The sequence below is a fragment of the Dreissena polymorpha genome, chromosome 7 (genome assembly GCF_020536995.1).
Source record: "Dreissena polymorpha isolate Duluth1 chromosome 7, UMN_Dpol_1.0, whole genome shotgun sequence".
Taxonomy (NCBI): domain Eukaryota; kingdom Metazoa; phylum Mollusca; class Bivalvia; order Myida; family Dreissenidae; genus Dreissena; species Dreissena polymorpha.
In genome coordinates, this window is record NC_068361.1 from 36,266,923 (window position 1) to 36,280,387 (window position 13,465).

A 13,465-nucleotide genomic window follows, 5' to 3' on the forward strand; every position below is an offset into this window, starting at 1 on the left:
CTCTTTTCGGCCGGGATTTTCTAGAATCTTTAAAAAAAATTAATGAATTGATAATTTAAGGTAAATAACCTTTCACATAATTATACATAATTATTATTATACATAATAACCTCTTTGAAAAAAAAACAACAAACGATGAATGTTTTGACACCCTTTTTATTTGAAGTATGCAAAGCCGAAAAATATCAAGAGAGTCTGCTATATACGCTGTCTCGTAATAAAATTAACACCCTGTTTGTGTTATAAACAAGAGCTGTAATCATTAATGTATTAAGCTTCAATAATAATTGGCTTTATTGATATGTTTCGTGAACAAAATATTTCAATATATTCCACAAAAAATATAATAATCATGACAAAGTAAATTAAATGGCCGGTATCTAAACAAAAGCATAATCGCCAAGACCGTAGCATCAGTTCTCTGCGTTAGGACCGCGTGATACTTTCGTACGCCTTCTTTCCTTACTTACTTTCATTTTTAAAACCATTTTTTTCTATCGTATACAGAATTATTTTCTCCTTAGCAAGATGTAATTTTTAAAGCGGAACTCCAAATATAAACGCTACAAATCTGTATAAAGAACGAACATGTCAACCTAGATTCTAAAACTCCAAACTCCTGGGCAAGATGTAGTTTTAAAAACTGAACCCCAAATATAAACGCTAAAAATCAGTATAAAGTACGAACATGTTAATCGTAAATCTAGATTCTAAAACGGTATGATATTTGCAAAAGTCAAAGTTATAACTCGCCGGGCAGCCCAAATCAGAAGAAAAACTTCATATATATTTATATATCTGAAAACTACAAAACGTAGGCTTTCTAATAATATATAATTTGTCAAAATCGGCCGAGAAATGAAAGTATAATTTAAAAAAGACTTTAGTGGGTACATCAAAATGTATAACCTCGGCGCTTCGATGTACGCTAATCGATAGCTACCGATCAGGTGACAAAGTTACGACGCGGTTAAACGAGCGGGGGTAAAACATAAAATGTTTATTGAAAGTGTTTAACGCGCTATAAATCCATTAATAACAACGAAAATATACTAAAAGTTATATTTTTTTTGAAAGAGGAATTAATAAGCAACACGATAACGTAATAACTAATAAAATCGGATGAATAGTTTTTTTCATAAAATTGAATTTACTACAGTAAGGGTCAAATACTCGATTCAACTCCTGTCAATATACGCTCCAAGACGCAACGCAAGATTGTATTGATGAATGTATATGAGCACGACATATCGATTCACGTTTGTCTCAAATAAAGGCGTTTCCGACCAAAATAAAATAAATCTACCAAGCTATGAAGTCAAAAATGCTAATGAACATTTGACATGTAAGTGTATGCAACTAAATTATAAATTCATTTTCAATACTTTACTAACGAAATAAAATAATTATAGCGTCCGTATTTTTAGATAAGTTACGCCACGTAGAGTCAAGGTCTGCAACGTAATCATGTCAAATCCAAAAATGATGAATAACACGATATAATTCAGTGTCTATAAAGTGAAATAAACATTTACCTAATCAAAATACGGATATCCTATTTTGGATAGTATTTCCAAAAAGAATTATTTAATTCCAACAAAGTAAAGAAAACGCCGTCTGTCTGTCTTTAAACACTGCAGTTGTCACTAACGCTGATGACTTTTATCACCGCACAACGCAACAACTCCCGACCAGAAGCTCGTCTGCTGCAGCTGTGTGTGTGTGTTTGAGATTTATTTACATGTCGTCCAGTGTCTTCGCGACTACAGATGTATCGACCTTCTGCAGCTGTGATTTAACCGTTTACAGGTAAAACGCTCCCTGTGCAGTTTACCGTATCGAAATAGCAATGTGATTTGCTGGGAGCTCGATTGGTTAATATAGGCTCGCTTGCTTTTAACCAAAACCGGCGTGCAGAGGCTAAAACTGCTCGGTCAGCAGCTGGAGCATGCGCGTCGCGACCGAGGCGAGAGTCACCCGCAGAGGATCTTCCTAGAGGGAACTTCTGCGAGTGGCTCTGCTAATCCAGCTGAATCCGCTACCCTCGAGCCAGACGTCTTCCACATTGCTGGGATTGCTGTCTTCCCCAAGATGCATCGGTCGTACATGTCACCCGCTGTTTATCGTCGGGAGCATGCTGACCCGGACCTGCCAGAATTTAAAAAAATAAATGAAGATTTCTTTTCGAAAATGAAATAGCAATACACAGGTAAATTGAAAATGTTAAACCCTAATGGTATCATATGAGGACTAAACAAAAAACAAGAAAACGTCCGCTTCTTTAGGACATTGAAAAATATATTTTCAATAAAATTATTCCTCTTCTGACACAGATTAAACGTCTTCCGCATACTTAAACGGGTCCTGCGTCCAATTAAACCTCTTTAGTTTGCAAACTTTTACTAAAGAAAACCGTTCAAACATAATAAACTTATAAACTGTATTGTTCTATTTTAAACGAAAGATTTAAGAAAGTGGGTCGAAGATAATGATATTATTATTGATGAGCAAAATGGGTTTCGAAGAAAAAGATGTACTATTGACCATATTTCTACATTAACAAGTATAATTGATACTAGAAAGAAGAAAAGGCAATCTCCTTTTTGTAGTTTTATTGACTTTTAAAAAGCTCATGATTACATAAATTGTGATATGCTCTGGAAGAAAATGTTTAATATTGGTGTAAAAGGAAAAATATTAACTGCTGTACAGTCCTTAATTTTATATACATCTATATCTTCTTCTGTAAGAGTTAATATGTAAAATACTGAATGGTTTCCTGTTAAATCTGGTTTAAGACAGGGATGTATACTATCTCCTCTGCTATTTAACATAAATATCAATGATCTTGCTTTATATTTGAAAGCTTTAGATATAGGTGTATAGTATGGAAATGAAAAACACTGCATTCTACTGTATGCGGATGATATTGTGTTGATAGCAGAGAATGAACACGATTTACAGCTTTTGTTAAATGCATTGAATGACTGGTGTAATATTAATGATATGTTCTTAAATTGTAACAAAAGTAAAATAGTGCATTTTCGACCTAAATCTGTTTGTAAAACTAATATACAGTTTACATGTGGCAATTATTTGCTTATGACTGTTGATCGATATCTGTATCTAGGTTTAGTTCTTCATGAACATTTGGATTATAGTATAACGGCAAAAGATATAGCTCAGAGTGCAAGCCGTGCACTTGGTCTATTGATTGCAAAATGCAAATCAGTTGGTGGACTTCTATTTAATGTTTTTCACACCTATACGATAGTTCTGTTTGGCCTATTATTAGTTATGGAGCTGCCATTTGGGGCTACCGTTCTAATTCATGTATCAATGCCGTTCAATATCGAGCGACGAAGTTCTTTTTGGGCGTCGGAAGATATACTCCCAACATTGCAGTCTCGGGTGAAATGGAAATTAGGCAATGGAAATCCATTTCTTTGTATTGGGCACGTCTATCAACAATGCATGATTTTAAAATAAATAAGCGTGTTGCACTCTAGGCTAAGTCTTTAGCTGGAAAGTCTTGGTATTATAGTGTCACTGATATGTTTAATACAAATGGATTACAACATAAATAAATATCGAGTCGGCTTTACCAAAACATGCCTTATTGAATGGAATAATAACTTCAACGATTTCTAATATAGATTTGAAAAGGGATACAAATATAGTATGTTTGAAACATACGATTGTTACATATTTTAAACTTCAAAACTATTCTGACCCTTGCAACACCATTAAACACCTGACAATATCCAACAGCACAACAGAGAGAGCCCATGTGAATTTACACCAAGACACAGGGCAATAGAGTAATATCTGTACTAATCTATGTTTATGTACTAACAAGTCCTCCGCGAGGGACGTTAAACGGGGGTGCAGTGTATCGGTGCTGTACACCGGGCACTTAAAAGAACCAGGGGCGCCTCTGGAATCGGGGCGCCCTCTGTATCCCGCTCGAACCCCCACTAACACCTCTTGGGGCGGAGAGCACAAAAACCACACACAAACTTTAAGGAATTAACATTAATGCCAATAAGGATAATGATAATCTAGAGATAATAGGAATACTGCAAAAACCATTTTGATAAAAGGCAAACCACTACATAATCCATTAAAAAAAAAAAAAAAAAAAAAAAGCATCTAGTCACATTAAGGTCTCATTGGCCATCGTGCTATGATGTATAATATGACCTTATTTTCTCCCCTGAAGGGTCACAGGGGCAGGTCGATACATCTGTAGCCGAGAAGACGCTGGACGACCTGTAAATAAATCTCAAATACACACATATCACCACGGCCATGACTTTGGCATGTTGTAAAACAGCCATGTTCCCAGCAAACATGCCCATATCGGCCCGATATCGGCTAAATGATGGAATATCGGCAGCGATTTGCCGATGTTGGGCCGACATCGGACCGACATTTATGTTAAACAAAAAATATTTTGTTAAGAGATGCGAACTTTTTGCAATTTTCCATTTTAGTGAATCCATCTTGTTTAATAACGTTTAATTAGGTCGCATATTATTCAATTTATATTTATAGGACAATGTCGGCCCGATGTCGGCCCGTTGTTATAAAAATACTTATAACTCCACAGTTCAAAGTATGATATCGGCCCAACATAGGCCCGATATCATAATTAACACTCAAGAGGAAAGGTAACTTTGATTATTTTCTTTTTAATTTCGTGTTGCGTTAAATTTAATTGTCTATGTCTCTTTTAAAAACCGTGAAAGATAGGTCGCATATTATACAATTTATATTTATAGGACAATGTCGGCCCGATGTCGGCCCGTTGTTATAAAAATACTTATAACTCAACAGTTCAAAGTATGATATCGGCCCAACATAGGCCCGATATCATAATTAACACTCAAGAGAAAAGGTAACTTTGATTATTTTCTTTTTAATTTCTTGTTATTAAATTTAATTATTATGTCTCTTTTAAAAACCGTGTAAGATACTTGATATAAAATCAATATTATCATGTCCAGGAAGAGTAACCGTTGTTAAAAGGAAATACACAGGTTGCTTCCCTTGGCTCTTGTGCAGTGAATCTGCCCAGGCTTATGAAGTAAACAAAATAAAGTATGTCAACTAAATTTATATCACATAATGTTATAAAATACCTTTCATTTAATAAATATATTTGTCATATTATTTTTTATGTAAATATGCGTTTGAAATATTTGACTTTAAAATATATTCAGTCCTGTATGATCATACAAATAGGCGCGCGACAAAGCTGCATTGACTCAATTTCGAAATTATCAAGGTAGAACTATTCTGTCCTGGACTTTTTTATTTATTTTTGTTCGGAAACAATTTTATTTCTTTATTCACAAGATCAGACCATTTTTAGAGTGCTGTTTTTCTGAAATTGCTATCTGTCATCAAATGTCACATGTTTTCGCGACTGTTCAATGTTTGTTTAATTTCATGAATGAATAGCTAGTCAGCTATAAGTTGTTTCATAAAATTCTTTCTAATAAATTTTGGTGAAACTGAGAACACTCCGTGTATTATATTAGCAATGTCAAAATCAAGGGATAAAACATACTGGCACTCGTACAGACAGGTAAAAAAAAATGTTTCACTTAAATCATGTTTACAATGCTGAGGAATCATGTTCCAGTACACCCAATGCAACAGGCCATTTGGCAGCTATTTCTTAGGTAATTACTTATTGTTCTTTTAGTATACAACATAAATTAATGAACTGAGAGCTGTGTACAGATGCTTTGTGTTTCTTTTCAGGTGAGCCATTTGTCTGTATTGGGTGGCCGAAACCACGCTGATGTGTGCCGGCGCATTCTGAAGCATTGCATGTCAAATGAGGTGGCCAACCAGTACAGCTGGCATGGGAGGAAGAAAAAGGCAGTATTTGGAAAACTTCCATTGGCTGATGCTGTGCAGAGTAAGTTGTCATAGTATGTGTAACAAGAAATATCTTTAAAAAAGATATACGGCGTAAATAGTTTAATGAATGAGATCAAGGATAGCGAATGTCTTTTTCTGTGCAGTTCTTAGCTGCATCACACGCAGTACGGGATGTTACGGGGAGTTTTCGCGGCTTATTTTACATTATAACATATTGCTGGTCATAAACCTATAGATACAAAACAGAAAACCAAAAGAAGAATGGAAGTGAAATTTAAACATATGAGTCAACCGGCCACACGAGAACAAACCTGTTTTAGTGGTCTGTCGGGCATTGCTATTTGATTCGATTATTAACAGTATCGAGAATCATCGTGCTCATGCTTAAAGTGATATTATGGGCATTTTGCACTGTTGAATTGAGCTGAAAAGAATTAACAGGTCAAAATAGTTAGTTAAAATGTGGTTACTGATCAATTATCTGCAACTCACCTTGCTACCAGTTGTTTATAAAAATATATTTTATATTCGATATTCTTACGTGACCCACCCAGTCCTGTAAGCCGAAATGATCCGTAAAACAATATTGTGTCTTTGTGTCGTATGAACAAATCTGCACTAAAACTAAATTTAGGTTCAACTCGTAAACGCATGATCAGTTGTCAAACGAAAGTACGGTTAATATTCAAATGCATTATTTTTCTCTTTCTGGTATATTGTTTTAGTATGTTGATGCTGCATTAATTACTATAAGTGTATATGAAGTAAAAACATCAAAAATAATCAACGGTTGCGATAGACACCTATAAACTGTTACATGCTCATAATATCACTTTAGTACATTAGGCAATATGGTGGAATAATTATTGTTAAATTTATTAAAAATAATATTTATCATTGTATTGTTGAAAACACATTAAGAATCTATTATTGACATACCATAATTATATTGCTGAATATCTTCTTTTAACATATTTCTGGTCTAAAGAAAATTCCAGGTCACCTAGTTCACGGATAGCGTCTTTATTATATAACGATTATTTTACTGACCGCGAACTCCGGTGATGACCTGTATATAAACTCTGAATGTCCGCGACTTGACCCGAAACCTCGCGGGTTGAAATGCAATTCTTTAAAGTGAGGCCTCGCTTCCACTGCTCTTTATACTTTTACATGTTAACATGTTGACAGGAATATGGAAGTATGTACTAAATATGAGAACATAGCCTTTTAAGTATAAACGCTTTTGCGCTGGTAATACTCTGAAAATAAAAGGTGTACGCACAAACTGTATTGATGTCGAGAATTGAGTGTAAAACTGTTCTATCTATTAAGCCTTTTCATTAGAGATAAAATTGTTTCATACAGTAAAACAGTGTTACAAAGACGCGGATATGTTTCCAATGTTCTGGTGGTATACTCAAATCAGCCAATGGAATAAATGAAGTGTATTCATTCGTACCTAGCCGCGGGAAATTTTATTTGAATTTTATTGGACACTTACAAAGGTCAAGTCAGGGTGAAAAGCTGGCTTATGCAGCTTACGCCGAAAAAGATAAGGTCACAGTTAGAACTAATTCATAGTGCCAGTTACGCGGTCTTGGTAGTTTTCAGACTATACCTAAGGGGTCAATATAAAAAACCGGGTCTGTATACAACCCCGCGTTCTAGGCACCTTTAATTAATATGAGGGGGGTGTAGGGGAGGTAATGCAATCAAATGTCGCAATAAGGTCTTATATCGAAAACCACTATCACGTCTGAAATTTCATGTACCTAGCAATTAATGTCGCTATATATTTCCTTGTATGAGACGTAAAATAAATGACGTATTTATATATAATACTATATAAGGTACCCCTATACACCTTAATTCGTGTTAATATCGGGTAAAAAAGGGTATGGAGATACATGTATTTAAAGTGGGAACCCCATGACCTATTTCTTAATCAGAGACCCCGTAACTGGCCATTTGTGTGAATATATATATACATACAGAATTACATCCGGCTGTTTTCCTTTTTCAAAAGTAGTCTTCATATTGTAATTTAAAAAGGGTTAAGAAATAATATTGGTTTATAAACTGCCCAGTATCGTTAATTCTTGCAACACTGTTTGAACATATAATGGATATAGAATAATATGAGCCTACATGTCATTACCATTTTCAGAAGCTGTCATGCGGTCCTTGAAATGCACAGCTGCAGAAGTTGAACATGAGTGCAGGGAATGGTTTAGAACAGCCTCTGACCGTGACGGTGGAAGAAAAAAGAGGACAGCCAAAATAAGTGATGAACCGTCCCAATGAATTTTAACTCGTGTGTGTTTTAACTTTTAATTTAGTCTCCTGCTGCAATTTGTTATGATGTAAAGGTCTCTTTGAACTTGAAATTAATGATTTTACACAACTTTTCTTTTAATATGTATACTGATGGAAGCAGTGTATATTTTTTTTGGCTTTTTTTTGCCTTTATTACCTAAATAGCTGTAACTCTGTGTGTTACTTAGGTAAACGTAACTTTTCAATATATTCTTGTTCTAATTGTTTTCATTTGTCATTTTTGAAGAAAACAAGTTTCATGTAGTTTGTATTAATATTGAAGACAATTTTCTTGTAATATTTTTTATTCAAAACTTTCTAGAAATGCCCATAATTTATGTCTAAGTTCAGGGGACATACAAGGTGTTTATTTCTGAAAATACACAATTATAAAAATCAATTCCCTCAATTCATTTTGAATTTGATAAGTGACAGAACTCAATTATTTTTATTTTCAAGTGATCATTTCCTGGTGAAAACAACAAATAATTTTAATATATGTTAGTTTAAGGTATTTATAACCATATGTAAATAAGTCCCAGTAAACTACTCAATTATATATCATTCAGCAATCTATTGCTCTGTCCTACTGCAATGTATTCATTAACAAATACTGGCTGCTTTATACTGCATATCATTATTAGTTCTCTTTAAAGGAATGGTCTGACTTAATGGCTTTTTTTCAGTATTTTGGGGATGTGATCCCATTCCATGAAATTGGGAAATGTTGTGTCAATATATATATTTACCTGAAGTTCAGAAAAAGTACAACTGATTAACTACAAGTCTTATTCCACATTTCACAGCTAGTATTTACCATTTAAGACTATTCAACAATGAGGAATTGCTTGACTTGATTTAGGGGGAAAAAATGTGTTCTGCCATTGACAACATGGCCCATTACCTTAAAGTGAGATTTCTAGTCACTTGTACATTTACATTTTGTGCCATTACTATGTTGTGTTTTTTTTTGCTGGATAGCAATTTCCTGAATTTACTTGTTACAATTTTTGTGTATCCTATGACTGCTATGTTGTATTTTGCTGACTAGTCTTGTTACTATTTTTTGTGTATCATATGACTACATTGTTGTATTTTGCTGACTAGTCTTACTTGTTACTATTTATCGTGTATTGTATGACTACTATGTTGTATTTTGCTGACTAGTCTTATTTGTTACTATGTTTTGTGTATCGTATGACTACTATGTTGTACTTTGCTGACTAGTCTTACTTGTTACTATTTTTTGTGTAAGGTATGACTACTTTGTTGTATTTTGCTGACTAGTCTTATTTGTTCTTATTTTGTGTGTATCTTATGACTACTATGTTGTATTTTGCTAACTAGTCTTAATTGTTACTATTTTATGGGTATCATACGCTATCCATTTTAAAGAAAGGGTTATTTTATTAATTGCCAGGGTATATAGACCAGTTTTGATAATATGGGTGATATGAACCATTTATACATGCATGTTTGGTAATTTTCCATGTATACAATATGCGTGTTGGATATGTTGGTTTTCTTCATAATTCTCTTATTTTATTTTCATTTGCTGAATATTCTATTACCAAAATACAAAACTCAAGTCATTTGGTCATTTAACATTTTGTTTCAATGTGTTACTTTTTCAGTTTCTGTACCTGTAGAATTATAGAGTCTGTTTAAATAATTTCTTTTACATTTGTTGTTAGTCAATGTATATATTAATTAATTTTACCCCCATTAGAATAAAAATGTTGGAATTAGTAATAAATCAGTTTAATATTTTCAGTTTCAAGACAGTAGTATAATTAGCAAATACTGTATTCCAGTTTGGTTGAAAAGAATGTAAAAATAAAATGTTGTCTGAAGAAAATGTTCTTTCATTTATTTAAGAAACTGTTTTAGGCCCTTAACACTACCAACAACAATTAAAAACAATTGAGGCTAGACAGGGACTGAGGAATGGTTAAAAGTATGTCGGCACCATGCTGGCTCAAGAAGGTATCGCCGATATACATACCAATGTCGGGCCAACATCGAGCCGTGTTGCACTCCCGATCTCGGGCCGATATACATACCAATGTCGGGCCAACATCGAGCCGTGTTGCACTCCCGATCTCGGGCCGATGTAATTACCGACGTCGGGCCGATATACATACCGATGTCGGGCCAACATTGCGCCGTGTTGCACTCCCGTTGTCGGGCCGATGTAATTACCGATGTCGGGCCGATATTGAAATAAATATCGGGCCGACATCGGACCGATTTAAAATGTTTGCTGGGTTAGTAACCCCGAACTTGAATAAGAAATTTTAAAAAGTTTTGATGGCTTATATTTTATTTAGAACATGTTAAGCAAGTTATTTTTGTGTTAATTATGGGATATGTTGTACTATTTATAAATTTGGACCTCATTTTGTCAGTTGTTACTAACATTTTTATTCCAAGATGCGGGGTAACTATGGAAAACAGGACTAATGTAAGACTTTAAGGGCATTGCTTAGTAAATAATCCTTTTCCGGTAGAAGATAAGCATGGTATGAAACACACAAAAAGAAGCTTGAAATTAATGAAATATACAAGTATAATTTGCAGGTATTTTTATGTTATCAAATTTTAGGAATAAACAGTATTTAATCCTCACTTAAAAAGATGAAAGCAGGAAAAGCAATTACAAAACGTTCACTTTGTATGGGATAAAAAAGGTGGCATGTTATTCTTTGACCCATTGTGTTCATTACACACAATTTGTATGAGTGTACCCTTAAGTTAATACAAGGTTTCACTTTTTATCCCAGCATATCTTTATGTCATGATTAAAAGGGCATACCGGTATATTAAACGTCATGTATTGATGCATAAACCGATTGTATTGCTCCCGTTGAAGTAATTAATTGCATCACTAACTTCTATCTAGTCAATAAATAACACCACTGTAAAAAAAAACTCGAGACATCAAATTCATATGTAACTAGATAACTAACTATAATACTAATGGGCTGTTCTTAACGTTACAACGATATGGCTATATTACTGGGAGTTGGGTCATATTGAGCTAAAATTGCCGAAAATATTTACTTGTACTAATAATGTGTCGTCCAATTTCAGTTATGGATGCTGGAACATCTTGCATCAATCTTAACATATTCTAGATGTTGTCACACTGGTGAATCAGATAGTTAACTTATTGGGCCAGGACCTACTGCACGTCACAGATCAAACATTAGCAATTTAGTTGTCAAAATACTACTTGTAGTTATAATTTCCAAACAAACAGGTATGGGATACCAAAGGGGTCGAAACTTAAACTTCTGCTCGAGCAGAAAAAAATGCTGCTCGAGCAGCTTTTAAATGCTGCTCGACCAGCAAAATGCTGCTCGAGCAGCAAATTTACTGCTCGACCAGCATTTTTTCTGCTCGAGCAGAAAAATCCTGCTCGACCAGCATTTATTTTTAGATTATGGCATTAGCCAATCAGAACTCTTGTTATATTTGCCATTTGGTGCGAAACTGGTTTGTTTGGAAAAAATGGCTGCCGCCATGATGGTGCCTTTTTCACATCTTCTGCAAGTTTATGTGACGACCTGTTTAAAGTTTAACATTGACACGCGGTAAGTGCTTTATATTTTGGCTGCAAACTAGTCGATCAAAAAATTGTTGCCATTCGCTTAATAAGAAAATCGATCATAAATGTCTAACGGCTGTTAAAACTTTTGCGAAAATCACGACGATGACTGATAAGAATTGCTCAATGGGTGCGCAAGTGTAGGTTCTCTGTTTCTATCGATTTACTTTCTTAATGATTCTTAATAATTGCTTCCGACACAGGTGCCGATTGCCTGTGATTGTGTAACATTGTTTACGTTTCTCGTTCTCCCCATACATGTATATCTGCTGTCCTAACTTTTACAATTATCCAAAATATCATGTCTGTTAACCAGTTCTCAGTGCCCCAGATAAGCTGCATATCTGCGTCTTTCACTCTATTAAAATGTTTAAAAATGCAAAGATATACAATATCATAAGTATTGAAAACGCAACCAATTTGACTTTTACGCAAATTCGTCAAATTAACGATACAAAACTTCGATTAAAAATGCTTTGCTCATTTTAGGTATTTTCTCTTTGGAATTATTATCGTAACGCGGTGACGCTTACATTCAGCAAGCTCAGCAAACGGTCATAGTTATTCAAACGCTATGCGTTTTCAATCTGACCTAATTCGTCGCTCATTGTGCATGTGTTTGTAAAGCGTCTGTACTTTCAGTTTCTATTACGATGCGAAATAAAAATAGCTTAGAGAGGTCGAAAGACGTCCGAGATTGTTGCGCCAAAATATCAGCCGATCGCAAACTTTTTCGAATCAAGAAAGCAAGAGCCAATAAGTGCCGAATCATTCGTGTTATCGATTTTGTTAGAAACTGTGTATACAGCAGTTGAGTTGACATCCAAAAAACATGATGGAAAGTCTGTGACTTAACAAACCTGTCAAAAGTATAAAAAGGCATGTCATTGCTTAGAAATTGTCGACATTTTTTAAAGTTTATATCATGGACAGTTTAAAGGATTAAAGATATTACGAAACATCAGTTAATTAAAATTTATGATGATAGTTTACAGTTCTATTGAATCAATACAAGTGTGCAGCGTCAACGGAAGTAAATCAGCAATTATTTTAAGGTATGCATTTTTATTACTCATTTCACTCTATATGAAGAATGGAATCACCCTATTTTTCAAAATCAATGGTTGAAAACCCTATTTCCCAAATAATTATCTGGGGCACTGAGTTCTCGAGGACTTTTCTCAATTCCAATGTAAATTATTTTTCACCGAGGCCAATTAGCTTGTTCAAAGCTAACAACAGGTAAAATGTGAGTTGTGTCTGAATTACAAGTTGTTTAATTTTTCATAATTGAAATATTTACAATTTACTATTTATTGAATAACTTGGCAGTGCATAATTAAGTTCTGGGATGTTATTTTCAGCTCTGAACTGCGAAAATATTGCATAATAATTACATTGGTGGCACTATAATGAGTTACCTTTCATCTGTCCTTCCATTTAAATGTCCCTAAAGCAGACTTCCCAAACTTTGCAGAAAGAGTTTAGGCATTGTATTACACGTTCATTTTAACAATGGCATATTATTGTACAACATGTCTTGACGGAAATAATTTCTATAAAAAATACTTGCAGGAAATAATTTTTCCATTGCGAATCGTTTGTATCTTTTTATCTTTATTCTGAAATGCCCCTCTTAAG

General features: G+C 34.2%; 1 protein-coding gene and 1 long non-coding RNA gene across 3 annotated transcripts in view; one reads left to right on the plus strand and one right to left on the minus strand.

Annotated features, from left to right (window-relative positions):
• LOC127840070 (protoporphyrinogen oxidase-like) overlaps positions 1 to 13,465 on the minus strand; it is a 190,672-nt gene that overhangs the window by 19,200 nt on the left and 158,007 nt on the right. The window lies entirely within an intron of this gene.
• Positions 4,699 to 9,932, plus strand: LOC127840073 (uncharacterized). Of its 2 annotated transcripts, none has more exons than XR_008030385.1 (3): positions 4,699 to 4,900; positions 5,773 to 5,932; positions 8,066 to 9,932. It is a non-coding gene; the product is annotated as an uncharacterized LOC127840073 (long non-coding RNA). The 2 variants fall into 2 exon arrangements; XR_008030386.1 differs by lacking the exon at positions 4,699 to 4,900 and adding an exon at positions 5,276 to 5,290.